This window comes from Balaenoptera musculus, chromosome 16, assembly GCF_009873245.2.
Source record: "Balaenoptera musculus isolate JJ_BM4_2016_0621 chromosome 16, mBalMus1.pri.v3, whole genome shotgun sequence".
Classification (NCBI taxonomy): domain Eukaryota; kingdom Metazoa; phylum Chordata; class Mammalia; order Artiodactyla; family Balaenopteridae; genus Balaenoptera; species Balaenoptera musculus.
In genome coordinates, this window is record NC_045800.1 from 21,754,575 (window position 1) to 21,767,723 (window position 13,149).

Sequence of the window (13,149 nt, forward strand, 5' to 3'; positions counted from 1 at the left end):
TACTGAGCCTGCGCGTCTGGAGCCTGTGCTCCGCAAAAAGAGAGGCCGCCATAGTGAGAGGCCCGCGCACCGTGATGAAGAGTGGCCCCCACTTGCCGCAACTAGAGAAAGCCCTCGCACAGAAACTAAGACCCAACACAGCCAAAAAATTAAAAAATATAAAAATAAAAATTGCAAAATGATTCTATGTTGCATTTAAAAAAAGAAAAAGCGAGCCTTCTCTTTAAAAAAAAAAAAAAAAGATATTAAACAAATGTTTCTGCAAATTCTGAAACCAGAATTTGTGAGAGAAGAGAGAAACAGCTATTCTGGTCTTTAACAAATAGCATTTGTGGTTTGGGAAGGGAAGAGGGCCACAGGTTCCTTTCTCCCATATACAAACCACAGCTGGTGGGCATGTTGCTTTATTAGTAGGGTACAGGTCAGTTTTCCAAGAATAAGTCCTTACTTATGGGTTTTAAAGACATTTTTGGAAGAATATTCCAGGCTTTTTTAATGAGTGAACTAAGCTACCATTTAGGACGCTCTCTTTTTCATGAAACACTGAAATTTAATGGCTGAGATGGCTGCTTTGCTTGATTTTGCTCATGTTTTAGATTGTTCTAAGGAATAACTCAGAAGATTCTTCTAAAAACACATCTCACGAAAGAGCTTGTGTACAAGAACCTTCCATTAAACATGTTAGAAAAGGTTTAATTATTAATGAGTAAGAGTTAACATTGTTATCTTCAAAGTGGCCAATTCACAGATCCAGACATTATATTTTTCAATGAAGTTACCATGGAAGAAACAAAATTTATATTTAGAAGAGGAACTTTTACATTTTGTTATAACAGCTGTTATCTTTCTGGCACTCATTTATTGAATGTTGAGTACCTACATGTGCATACAGGAGTATTACTAGCTTTGTGAAGACTGCAAAGGAATCTGAAGACATTTCACCCTTCTAGAAATAACCTGTCTACTTGAAAAGGTTTGGATTTTAAGAAATACTTCGCAATTTTCAAAGTCATTTTTCCTCCCTAAAATCTCCGTTTGAACTTTATAATAGCAGCAGCAGGAGAGCTGGCTTGGTAGATATTATAGTCATACAATTGAAGAATTCTAGTCTCAGAAAGGTTGTAAAGGTCATTTAATCCAAACCTTTTATTATTTTATTTTATTTTTTTAACATCTTTATTGGAGTATAATTGCTTTACAATGGTGTGTTAGTTTCTGCTTTATAACAAAGTGAATCAGCTATACATATACCTATATCCCCATATCTCTTCCCTCTTCCATCTCCCTCCCTCCCACCCTCCCTGTCCCACCCCTCTAGGTGGTCACAAGGCACTGAACTGATCTCCCTGTGCTATGCGGCTGCTTCCCACTAGCTATAGGTTTAACATTTGGTAGTGTAGATATGTCCATGCCACTGTTTCACTTTGTCCCAGCTTCCCCTTCCCCCTCCCCGTGTCCTCAAGTCCATTCTCTAGTAGGTCTGCATCTTTATTCCCGTCCTGCCCCTAGGTTCTTATCATACCAATTTTTTTTTTCATTTTAAAACAGTACCAGATGACAAAATGTTGCAAAAATGAAATTCTTCTATACCTTTTGTTTAGCTGCTACACATATAAACATCTTATATAACCTCAGTGGAATTTCAAAACTGGGAAATTAAATGTGATATGATACTGTCAACTGATTTTTAGAACTTATTTAAATTTTGCCAATTGATCCACTAATGTCCTTTTCCTAGGCTAGGATCCAATCCAGGATCACACCTTTTGTTTCCTTTTTAAAAAAAATTAATTAATTAATTAATTATTATTATTATTATTTTGGCTGCGTTGGGTCTTCGTTGCTGCGCACGGGCTTTCTCTAGTTGTGGCGAGCAGGGGCTACTCTTCTTTGCAGTGCACGGGCTTCTCATTGAGGTGGCTTCTCTTGTGGAGCACGGGCTCTAGACGCGTGGGCTTCAGTAGTTGTGGCATGTGGTCTCAGAAGTTGTGGCTCGTGGGCTCTAGAGCACAGGCTCAGTAGTTGTGGTGCATGGGCTTAGTTGCTCCGTGGCATGTGGGATCTTCCCGGACCAGGGCTTGAACCCGTGTCCCCTGCATTGGCAGGCAGATTCTTAACCACTGCGCCACCAGGGAAATCCCACTGTTCCCATGTTTCTTAAACCTTCTCTAATTAAGGGCAGTTCCTCAGTTTCTTTGTCCTTCATGATGCTGGTACTTTTTAATTGTACTGGTTCCTTATTTTGTAGAATGTTTCGCATTCGTAACCCATTCCTTTTCAAGCTTAAGCAACCAAACATGGTTATTCCCTGAGATCTCACAGAAATTAGTGGCAGAGCACCTTGTACACAAACAAAAGACTGCTAATTTTATGGAGAGTTCATCCCAAGGTTTCAGAAAGCATGTCTTCCTGCCAGAAGGGTGAGGGTTGACACAAGTAAATTGGTGAATTTATCCAACAGTTGTATAATACATGCAAATTATTTATATACTAGATTACTGATTTCCTATGGAGTCTTGGGTTTTATGCTAAGCCCTGGGACTATAATAGTGTGCAAAAACCAAAACGGCCCCAAGCCCACAGTTTTAGCTCCTTTTTGAGTCCCCCCAGGACTTTGTAGTGTTTTGGAGGACAAGGAAGTGTATGCCTATGTAAACACAAAGAACATTCAGAACATGGCTAGCAGCAAAGTGCTATTTCAAATGAGATTATGCAAAAAGACTGGTTTTAGACAGAATGAGTTTTATAGAAGGGGAGTAAAGCATGGCGACTAATGGAGAAACCCCTATATACAAATACCATCACCATCATCGGAGAGATGGAGGGACAGGTAGGTAAGTAGGTGGTCGGTGGGTGAGTAGGTAGGTAGGTAGATAGGAAGAAGAACTAATATATCTATGTTTATCTGTACTTATAGATATATCTAAGGCAGATCAATCTGTTGATCTATCACACACACACAACCCCACCCCATGTCCTCTAGTACCCTCCTGGCGTCTCTTCCAGGCCAAGACACATTGGCTGTGCTCTGGGTTAGATAGAGGTGCCAATTCACAGAGACAAAGGGACAAAAGTAGGACTCCCTCAATCCCTCTCTTCCCAAAGACACTGGTGAGAGTCCTGACGGTTGAGGAAATCTGGGCAACTTGCAAAGAGAACAGAAGGAGAACAAGGCGAGAGGCAGCGCGCGGGAGAGGGAGGGTCGGCAGTGCTTGCCGGGGGTCTCCGCCCGCAGCCGTGCCCTCTCGGAGTGTGTGTCCCGCCCCTCGTGGCCCCACGCGTGGGCTCCGCAGGCGGCCGCGCCCCGGTCTCCGAGACTCCAGCCCGCGTGGTGGCGCCTTGCTCCTCGTCAGCGGCCGCCACCTGCCCGTCAACGCCCCCGCCAGCCCCCACCGTGGCCCAACTTGACTGGAGTTGGGGTCCTGAGAGCCTGCCCCCTACAGCCGGCCGGCGGAGAGCCCCGCCCCGCCATCCCAGGTCCGAGACCCCTCTCCGCTCTCGCGATGGGAAAAGTTGGCGCCGGCGGCGGCTCCTCAGCCGGGCTGAGCGCGCGCGCTCCTCGCTGGCGCGGGGCCGCGGTCCTCCAGGTACCGGGTGCCTGTGGCGGCGGCTCCTGCTGGTTCCTGTGGTACCGGAGTCCCGACCCCGGGGATCCCCTCATCCGTCGCTGCGAGGACGGGCTCCTAGCAACCCCTTCCCTTCCCGAGCGGTGCGACGTGAGCAGGAGCAGATGGAGCGGCAGTAGCCGCCCCTGGGGACTTGGGGCAGCCGGAGCGTAGGCTCCGGAGCGAGAAGAAGAAGCCACAGATTTCGGGGATGGAGACGCGGAGGCTGACAGACAGCCTGGGAGCGGTGGCGGGGACTCCACCACACTAAGGCTGCTCCGTTGTCCTGACCGCCACGGCCGGTGAGCAGAGCAGTGCTGAGGGGGCGGGTCGAAGAGGTGAAGGGCGAGGGGTGGTGGGCTTTAAAGGGGGCTGGAGAAGCCGGTGTGAGGCTCCTGACGGGGGGAGTGTGCAAAATGGAGCCTCTGCCCACCTTCCTGAGGAGCTGTATCGCCTCAGAACGTGCCAGCGTCCCTCCCTCAGGGACTTGCATCTTCTGCTCCCAGCGCCAACCCTGAGAGAAACTGCCGAGGAAGCACGGAAATCCTACTTCCTGTCACTGTGGCCGGTGGAGTCGAAGACCAGGCAAAGAGTAGGATATTGTTAAGTATTTGGAGTGAGGGGGTCATAGGGTTAACTTTTAGGGCAGCCTGACATTCTCTGGAGTGATTCCCCCTTTACTTGCTACAAGCTTACTGATGTCTCTAGTTAAAGTTTAAGATGACATATTTATAGGCTCTATGGAAGGGGATGAGAACTGAGATGGGCAATCATTGCCCTTTAGTGCCATCCTTATTTCTTGGCATTTAGGGGTTGCAAGTTACAGAGAGAGCCTGTATCACCTTCTAAAGGCCCCAGCGTGTGTGTGTCTGTGCCTGTGCGTGTGTGTGTGTGTGTGTGTGTGTGTGTGTGTGTGTGTGTGTGTAGAGCCGGGGCTTTGCAATTTGTGCATTTTTGATTGTTCTCCGGTGTGATCCAGTCCTAGAAACATCAATACCCCAGTGATTAACAACCCCTGATCTCCACCACTGCCTGACTTCCTGCAGTGAAGAGCGCGCACACACACAAAATGGACCTTTTCTTATGAGGTGAAAGAGATGAATAGATTGCAGGAGGCTGACACCTAGGGACAGGGGGTCTGTGATGGGCTTCTGCTGGACACAAAGAGGCCAGTAAGGGTGAAAGTTGGTGATTTGGGGCCATGCCAGGAGAGGTTTTAGATTTGAGGTAATAAATGGGCACCTCTTCAATCTGTCAAAGCTGGCAACAGTGAACGGGGAAACTCTTATTGGCAGAAATAGTAAAACAATAGCTTTTCTGGTAATGATTAGAGACCATTTAAAAAGTGTGTGAAAGTTCTCTAGGCTACCATAAAGCAGGGATTGAGAAGCTATGACCAACGATAGACAAAAAGTAAACACATATATAGATAAGTGGGGATTCAGTCAGGAAACTGAGCGTTTACTCTTTGGAATATGCACAGGTCATCCAGCCCAGCTACTTCTACCGTGCCTTCATTTATGAGAGAATCTCCAGAAACCTTCCCAGAGACATGGCATTGAGTTGTGCTCGTTGTTAGCTTTGAAATAATTGTTTTGAACATTTTAAAATAAATATCTGCTCATTAGGAATTCTGTTGGTACATAGGTATAGATAGTATTGATGCAAATCATGATACCAGCACTCAGTACTGACAGCCCTATCCCAGGAGCATTCACCTGCCCTAATGTCTGGCATTGAGGACACAGTTTCTGGTTCGTATGTTGTTCATATACAAGTTTACTGAAATAATTGCAGTAGATATTCTCTCCATCAAGCTCCTGGAGACCTTTGCCCTCACTCCCTTCTTTAATCGCATCTTTAATATCATTATCACTAAAATTATTCATCCTGTTTAAATTTGAGTTTCTAAAACTTTTGTACTTCTTCAGTTCATTCAGAATTTCTGGCTTTAAAGGGAAGTTTCAGACACATCAAAGGACTCTGAAAAAGAAACATATGCTGTTATCTCAGCTGCAGAGTATCCCTTACCTAGTCCTGAAAGATTTTGGATAGAATAAGAGAGAGAAAAAATACATCTTTGGCAAACCAGATGCTTGTTCATTTAAGAAATGACTGAAATGTATTGTCAGATTGTGTGTGTGTGTGTGTTACATGCATGCTCATATGTTTGTGCTTACAAGCCAAATAATGACAGTGTGGGTCAAATCATGGATGGGTGGCATGTGGTAGTCCAGTAAGGCTACTTATTGTAATAAATAATAGGAGTGGTGACTGTTAATGTTTGAGCACCCAAAATTTGCTAATTAGTGAGCTTTCTTTCTTGTCTGAAGTCTTCCATTTCTTAATGCCAACCCCCAACACACACACCTTTTTTGGTATGTGTGTACATGTCCTCATAAACAGAGCTAATCAATTTCATCTAGCCAAATTCATCTGTCTGAGCGTGATGGAGAAAGTAACGTTTAAAGTTATTTTTGTCAATTGGAGTATGGGGAATCAGAGGAAACAGATAGAGGTGACTTGAAATAGAAAGCAAAAATGGAGATTTGAATTCTAGTCCTATTTATTTATCACGTACCATCAGCAAGTCGATATAATGATTTGAGTTTGAATTTCTTCATCTGTAAATTGGGGTCCATGCCAGTCGGGATCAGTTGACAGAATCACATATATTGATACAGATTAAAAGGGCATTGTTGTTGTAAAGTCACATACACGAGTGTGTCACTGCCATTCCTAACACTTTTTTCTCTCAAATCATTAAGAGGAACAGTTCATCAACCCTAAATCTGAAGACAAAGTCAGAAGTTCATAATTTGCCACTTAGATTTCCTCCCCCAGAAAGAGGTGGGATGCAGGCACCACACATCTTTTGGACCTGTCTGATCTTTAGCTAAAAGCCAAGGCTAAGAAAGACTAATGATTATCATAAAACCTGAGTTAAAAATATTAATTTATGGTAATTATAGGCTACCCATATAACTTGTCAAGAATTCTGAGTGGCTTCTTTGCCTCCCTCTCTCTCCTTCCTGTCTCCTTCCTGCTTGGAGCAGCATTGGTAGATGTAATTTTTGCTGTGCACATGATGAGACCTTTCCCTCTTCTATGAGTGTGTGTTTGTGTGTTCAGAGGAATTCCCAAAATTTGAGAGCCATTATTTAAACCCAGGTACTGATATTTGCATCCTTGTCATACAGGACAGCCTTTCTTGATGGAAATGTGTGCAAGATCTGGACCAAATGAGGGAATCCCATGGCATCAAGGATGCTGGGTGCAGATAATTTGTCAGGGGAAGAACATGCTGCTTCTGCACAACTTATTTTGTACATGATCTAATTTTATATGATGATATTTACTGTCTTGTGGGGTGTGTGTGTGTGTGTTATTTTTTCTTCCACTGAGTTCCAAAATGGTAACCAGTATTAGCTCATTAATCCCTATGAAATTCTTATTAGGTAGGTAGTAAGCATTAATATCTCTTTCTCACATTTTTACGCTGAATATGATTGAAATATTTTGTTTTCTCACCCCCGTCTCCTTCTTACTGGCAGTGTGTCTCAAAAACAGTCATCTGCAGTACGCTATTTAACTTACATCATTATGATGGTATTAATGCTGCATGTATCAAATGCTGCATGACTGTCTGATTGTTTGACATTGCATGTCTTCTCCTTCTGATATTTTTAGACCTGAGATGTAACCACACAACCTTGGTAATTAAGCTAGGTCATTTTTTGTTTTGGGGGTTTTGGGAGTTTTTTTGGTAAAATGCTTTATTGTCATCATTTATTTAATTTTCACAATAATCTTGTGAGGGACACATTCTCACACCCATTACACAGATCAGCAAACAGGTTAAGAAAGGGTAAGTAACTTGGCTAAGGTGTTAGGGAGGGTGAGGAACAGAGAGTAATTTGGAACCTGCTTTGATCTGACTCCAAAATCTACCCTTGCCTTACAGATTTTAATGTAGAACTTAGAAATCAGGACCTTTTAAGATTGTAAAATTATTTATCTTGAGTGGATTTCAGAGGAGGTTGAGAAGAGGTAAATCCTGGTTAGGGAAGCTCTACCTCCTTGTGAAAAAGGAATGTTTTTAACATGTGCCTGTCACATTTCATTCCTTAGTTCCAAAGGTGACTTCATTGTTCCCCCACTTCATCTTTAGAGAGTCTTAAAATGAACAATTGGGTGATATATTGAGCATAGGGTCACGGGCAGATTTTGAGATCTGGTCTTGTTTAATACATTTCTGAGTTAACAACAAAATCTGATTTTATTTTGACATTGGCTGTGAAAACTGGGTTTAGTGATCATTTGTGTAAGATCTTTTCACCTGACCTTTTTTCTTTTTTAACAAATTTATTTGTTTTATTTATTTATTTTTGGCTGCATTGGGTCCTTGTTGCTACCCGTGGGCTTTTCTCTAGTTGCAGAGAGCAGGGGCTACTCTTCTTTGCCGTGCGCAGGCTTCTCATTGAGGTGGCTTCTCTTGTTGCGGAGCACGGGCTGTAGGTGTGCAGGCTTCAGTAGTTGTGGCATGCGGGCTCAGTAGTTGTGGCTCACAGGCTCTAGAGTGCAGGCTCAGTAGTTGTGGCACACGGGCTTAGTTGCTCCACAGCATGTGGGATCTTCCTGGACCAGGGCTCGAACCCGTGTTCCCTGCATTGGTAGGTGGATTCTTAACCACTGTACCACCAGGGAAGCCCTCACCTGACCTTTTAAATTTTAATAGAATTGGCTTTCTTTAGCAAAACTTTAGCAAATTTATATTTTCCTTTTCTGATCAAGGCTCTGGTCCTGATCAAGAATGCAAATGCTGTGTGGCATGGAAGGCTATTTGCTATTGAGGAAAAAAAGCATAAGATGTGGAGGCAGATGGACTGAGGTTTGAATCTCAGATCTCCTTACTAGCTGTCTTTAATATAGGGAGACTGTCTGCTGTCTGCTTTCTGATGACGCATAGATGGTTGTTCCTCTGACTGTCCACCCAGGTCTGACAGTATTTTAGTGTCTTCAACTTGAGAGGGTTGAACACTTTGTACTTATAAGTCAAGTTCTGGGGAAATAAAGGTGACACATTGATCTATGCCCTTGACTTGAGAGTGAGCAAATCTTACGTTTCACATGATTAGGTGTGTCCCTGTTGTTCATATACATATGTATTTATAGAAATTCCTGAAATTTGAATGCCACTATTTAAATCAGGTACGGGTATTTGCAGTAAGATATAAAGGTGTAGTAGTTTGTTTTACATCATCTTTGTGTTGGCAAATATGGAATCTCTAGCTACAAAATGCATAATTTAAGAATAGAAATTAACCCCTTTTTGAAATTTGCTGGTACCATCTAGAAAAGATAATTAAATATTGACTCTGGGAATGATTCACATTTTTAGAGTTATGAATAGAGTATAACTGGGCACAAAATACATGGAGTGTCTTCTTTATTTATGATGTTAATAATTGCTAACATTCAGGGAGTACAAACTGTGTGCCAGGGACAAGCCAACAACCTTATGTAAATTATCTTACCGACTTTTAATTCTACAGATATTTGCTGAGCACCTAATTTGTTCCAGGCACTGATCAAAAGGTGTGTGTGAAGTGGTACAAAAAGTTATGAACATTCCTATGAGGCAGTAGAAGATCCTTGTCATCTGATGGCAAAACTGCTAAAGAAGTAAAGGTGAGACGGGAACCTTCTGGCTGGGATGGTTGTGAAGGCTCATGGCAAGGGTGATGCTTGCATTGGACCATGAATAGTAGTGAGGACTTTAAAAGGGGAGTTTTGAGATGACTCTAAGTACATGGTAGGCAAAAGAACCGCAAGGGCAAGTGTGGAGAGGAAAGAGATTACAATTTCTTAATCTGTGACCTCAATTTTGAATGATTATAGATATATTGCATGCCCAATGAGAAACTGAAAATGTATGCCAAGGAAAAAATCTGTGCCATCCCTTAAAGATTTGATTGCCCTTATTTGCACATTTAAATCTCATCTTGGATGTTGTAGCTTTTTTTTTATTATAATTTCTTTCTCAAACACAGTTTTCAAAAAAAAAAAAAATTAGACTGTCATTTATTTAGTAAACTCTGTCAGAAACATCCTCAGCCAGGCTGCCCAGACTGCCACGTTGCTTTGTGTCTTTACATTTATATGCAAATTCTGTGACCTGCCTTTTTGTGTATCTTAATTATTGTCCTATACCTCTAGAAAGTATGGAGACTACACCTTTGTCTCCAGAGGGGAAACTGGACAAAGAGCATCCCTGCAGTGGCCAAAGGTGATGGCCTGAAAGAAGTGTGAGGAGGAGCCAGACTCCTCAGAATATAATGGTTTCTGCAGAGGGGGCGCTCTACTCAGATCAGATGGATGCAATAGTTAAAACCTTGGCGAGAAACAGAGGTGAAATCCTGCTGTTCAAGGTTTACAGTGAAAGAACAGAGCTTATTTTAAAGTGTAGGTAGGGATAAAAGGACCTGAATGCTCTGACATGAACTTTTACATGTACATAAAAGGTCTCATATCTCTCTGCTGAGATCTGCTGAATGTTTTTATACTACTTAAATCAGTAATGTACCTTTGCACTCTTCGAAATGACTCACTTTTGAAGAATTTTGTCACGTTACTTCAGTTTTATTTTTATCATAGTCCTAAGAGATTAGAAGGACAGATATGATTATTACCAACTTTTTGTGGGAGATGAGACAGGCACCACTGGATTACCTGTGTGATTTACACTCAGTTGTTGGAGGAAGAGGGGCTAAACCTTAGGACACAGCATTCCACTGATCCCTGGACTTGCTCAGGCTTTTTCTGCCGTGGGTTTGAGACAGAATTTATGTTTTGGCTGAAGCCTGCACTCCTGTCCATCAGGGACCTCGGTGGTTGGGGAGAAGCGTGGAGATTGGGCACTGGAGAACCTATACAAATTACATGTGCTGAGCTTTAGAGCAAGTTGCTTGGTCCAGGTTGATTTGTGGGTCATTATTAGCCTTTAAAAAGGGCATATACCCTGAGAAAATCATAATTCAAAAAGAGTCATGTACCACAATGTTCATTGCAGCTCTATTTACAATAGCCAGGACATGGAAGCAACCTAAGTGTCCATCGACAGATGAATGGATAAAGAAGATGTGGCACATATATACAATGGAGTATTACTCAGCCATAAAGAGAAACAAAATTGAGTTATTTGTAGTGAGGTGGATGGACCTAGAGTCTGTCATACAAAGTGAAGTAAGTCAGAAAGAGAAAAACAAATACCATATGCTAACACATATATATGGAATCTAAAAAAAAAATGGTTCTGAAGAACCTAGGGGCAGGACAGGAATAAAGACGCAGAAGTAGAGAATGGACTTGAGGACACAGGGAGGGGAAAGGGGAAGCTGGGATGAAGTAAGAGAGTAGCATTGGCACATATACACTACCAAATGTAAAATAGATCGCTAGTGGGAAGCAGCCACATAGCACAGGGAGATCAGCTCAGTGCTTTGTGACCACCTAGACGGGTGGGAAAAGGAGGGTGGAAGGGAGACACAAGAGGGAGGAGATACGGGGATATATGTATATGTATAGCTGATTCACTTTGTTATACAGCAGAAATCAGCACACCATTGTAAAGCAATTATACTCCAATAAAGATGTTAAAAAAAAAGTGACCATGCACAGCATTGCCAAGATTTACTGCAAGCAAGGTGCCATTGCCTGTTGATACAAAGGTTATTTTAAGTGCCCACCATTGTAAATGAGTCATCAGTGCCTTCTTTTGCACTTGTATCTAATTGAGATGGGGGGTGGAGGGGGTTTTACAGATAAAGCAGAGAGGAGTTTGCTGAACACTGGTAACTCTGCTCCACCCAGATGTGCTACCTACATGATAACAGAAGCTGACTTTTTACAACAATAATAAAAATCACCATATCTTTTGAGCAATTCTCTGTAAGCACATTGCAGAATATCACTACGTTATTTAATTGAGACCTCACAACAACCTTGTGAAGTAGGTATTATCTCTGTTCTAATACTGTGGAAACCCGAGGCTCAGAGGAGTTAAGAAAGCTGCCCTAAATTACCTGACCAGTGACACATCTGAGATTTGAGTTATGTTCTAACTTTGGCCCTAAAGTTCTTTCTACTGGATCACGCCGCCCCTGTGTATGGGTTTATTTTGGGGTTCCTTAGAGAATTTATAAGTCAGTTCAGAGTGATGGTAGGGAGAAGTCTTGGCATGAGAGGAAAAATCTTAAGTGTGCCCCTTTCCAAGTCACCGTGTTCTCAGGTCCCTGGCCCTTTTTATTCCTTCCTGACCTCCAGTTATCCCTGCGAATGACTCACATAGCGTCACTAATGTGTATTGTCTCCAGCTTGTTATCCTGGAAGATGTGTGGAAGCTGCCACTTGCTTTCTCCCTGCTGGCTGCTGACCCTAGAGAGGCAGCATGGACACCATGGACACTTACCTTAAGATAGGGCTACTGAGACATGTTATCAGGTATTTGGCGAACAATATTGGGTTGGCCAGAAAGTTCGTTCAGGTTTTTCCCAGAGCCTAAGCTTTGAGGGTTCTGGTCACCTTCCCTAACTAGAATGATGGAGGATGTGGGAACCCAAACTCATGGTCCATCTGATTCAGGGCTTGCCTATTTGGAAAGTAAAAGGTCTTTGGTTTAGTCCTTCACTTCCTACCACTCTCAATTAGAATTATGAAAAGGGCATTTGTCACCCGGACTTGGAAATTATGTCTCTAATCTCCACCTGACCTGCCCTGTATTTTGTCCAGTGGGTGGAGGGATTTTGAAGTGGGCTCTCTTACTGACAACAAAACTACCTTCAGGTAAGATCCTCAGGCCCCTGCTTCTAAGTGAGTATCCTTTACCCTTTGAATTGTCTTTGTAACATTCTTGGTACACAATTGACCATATAATTGTAGGTCTATTTATGAATTTCCTATATTGTTAAAATTATCATTGTTTTTCTTAGGGAAAAACACACCATCTTGAGTCCTATTGCTTTACAGGAAATCTTAGTTTCATATAATAAATAAACAAACAAACATATAAAGTTTTATTGGAACACAACCCCATTCATTCATTTTTACATATCATCTGTTTTTGTGATACATGATGCAACAGCAGAGTTGAGTAGTTGTATTGGTTTGGCCAAAAAGTTCGTTCTGGATTTTCCGTACGGAAAACAGAGACCATATTTTCTATCTGACCCTTTATAAGAAAAGTGTGCTGACCACTGGTCTAGATCATGGGGAGGAGATTTTTAACCATTCCTTTAATATTTGTCTATGCTGTTTTAAAATTTTTTGCCATGTGTATGTATTCCTTTTGTGATAAAACTATTAAAACATTTTAAATGATTGTGCTACATACTAAAATGTAGCCTTTGCCCTTGAGGTTGCATATACTGGTGGGAATAGACAGCTACACAAACAGAAAAATTGCAGTTTAGAGTGATAAGTGCATAATAAGCATAATAAGAATTGTGAAAAGTACTATGAGAACAAAAATGGGTGGGGAGCCAAC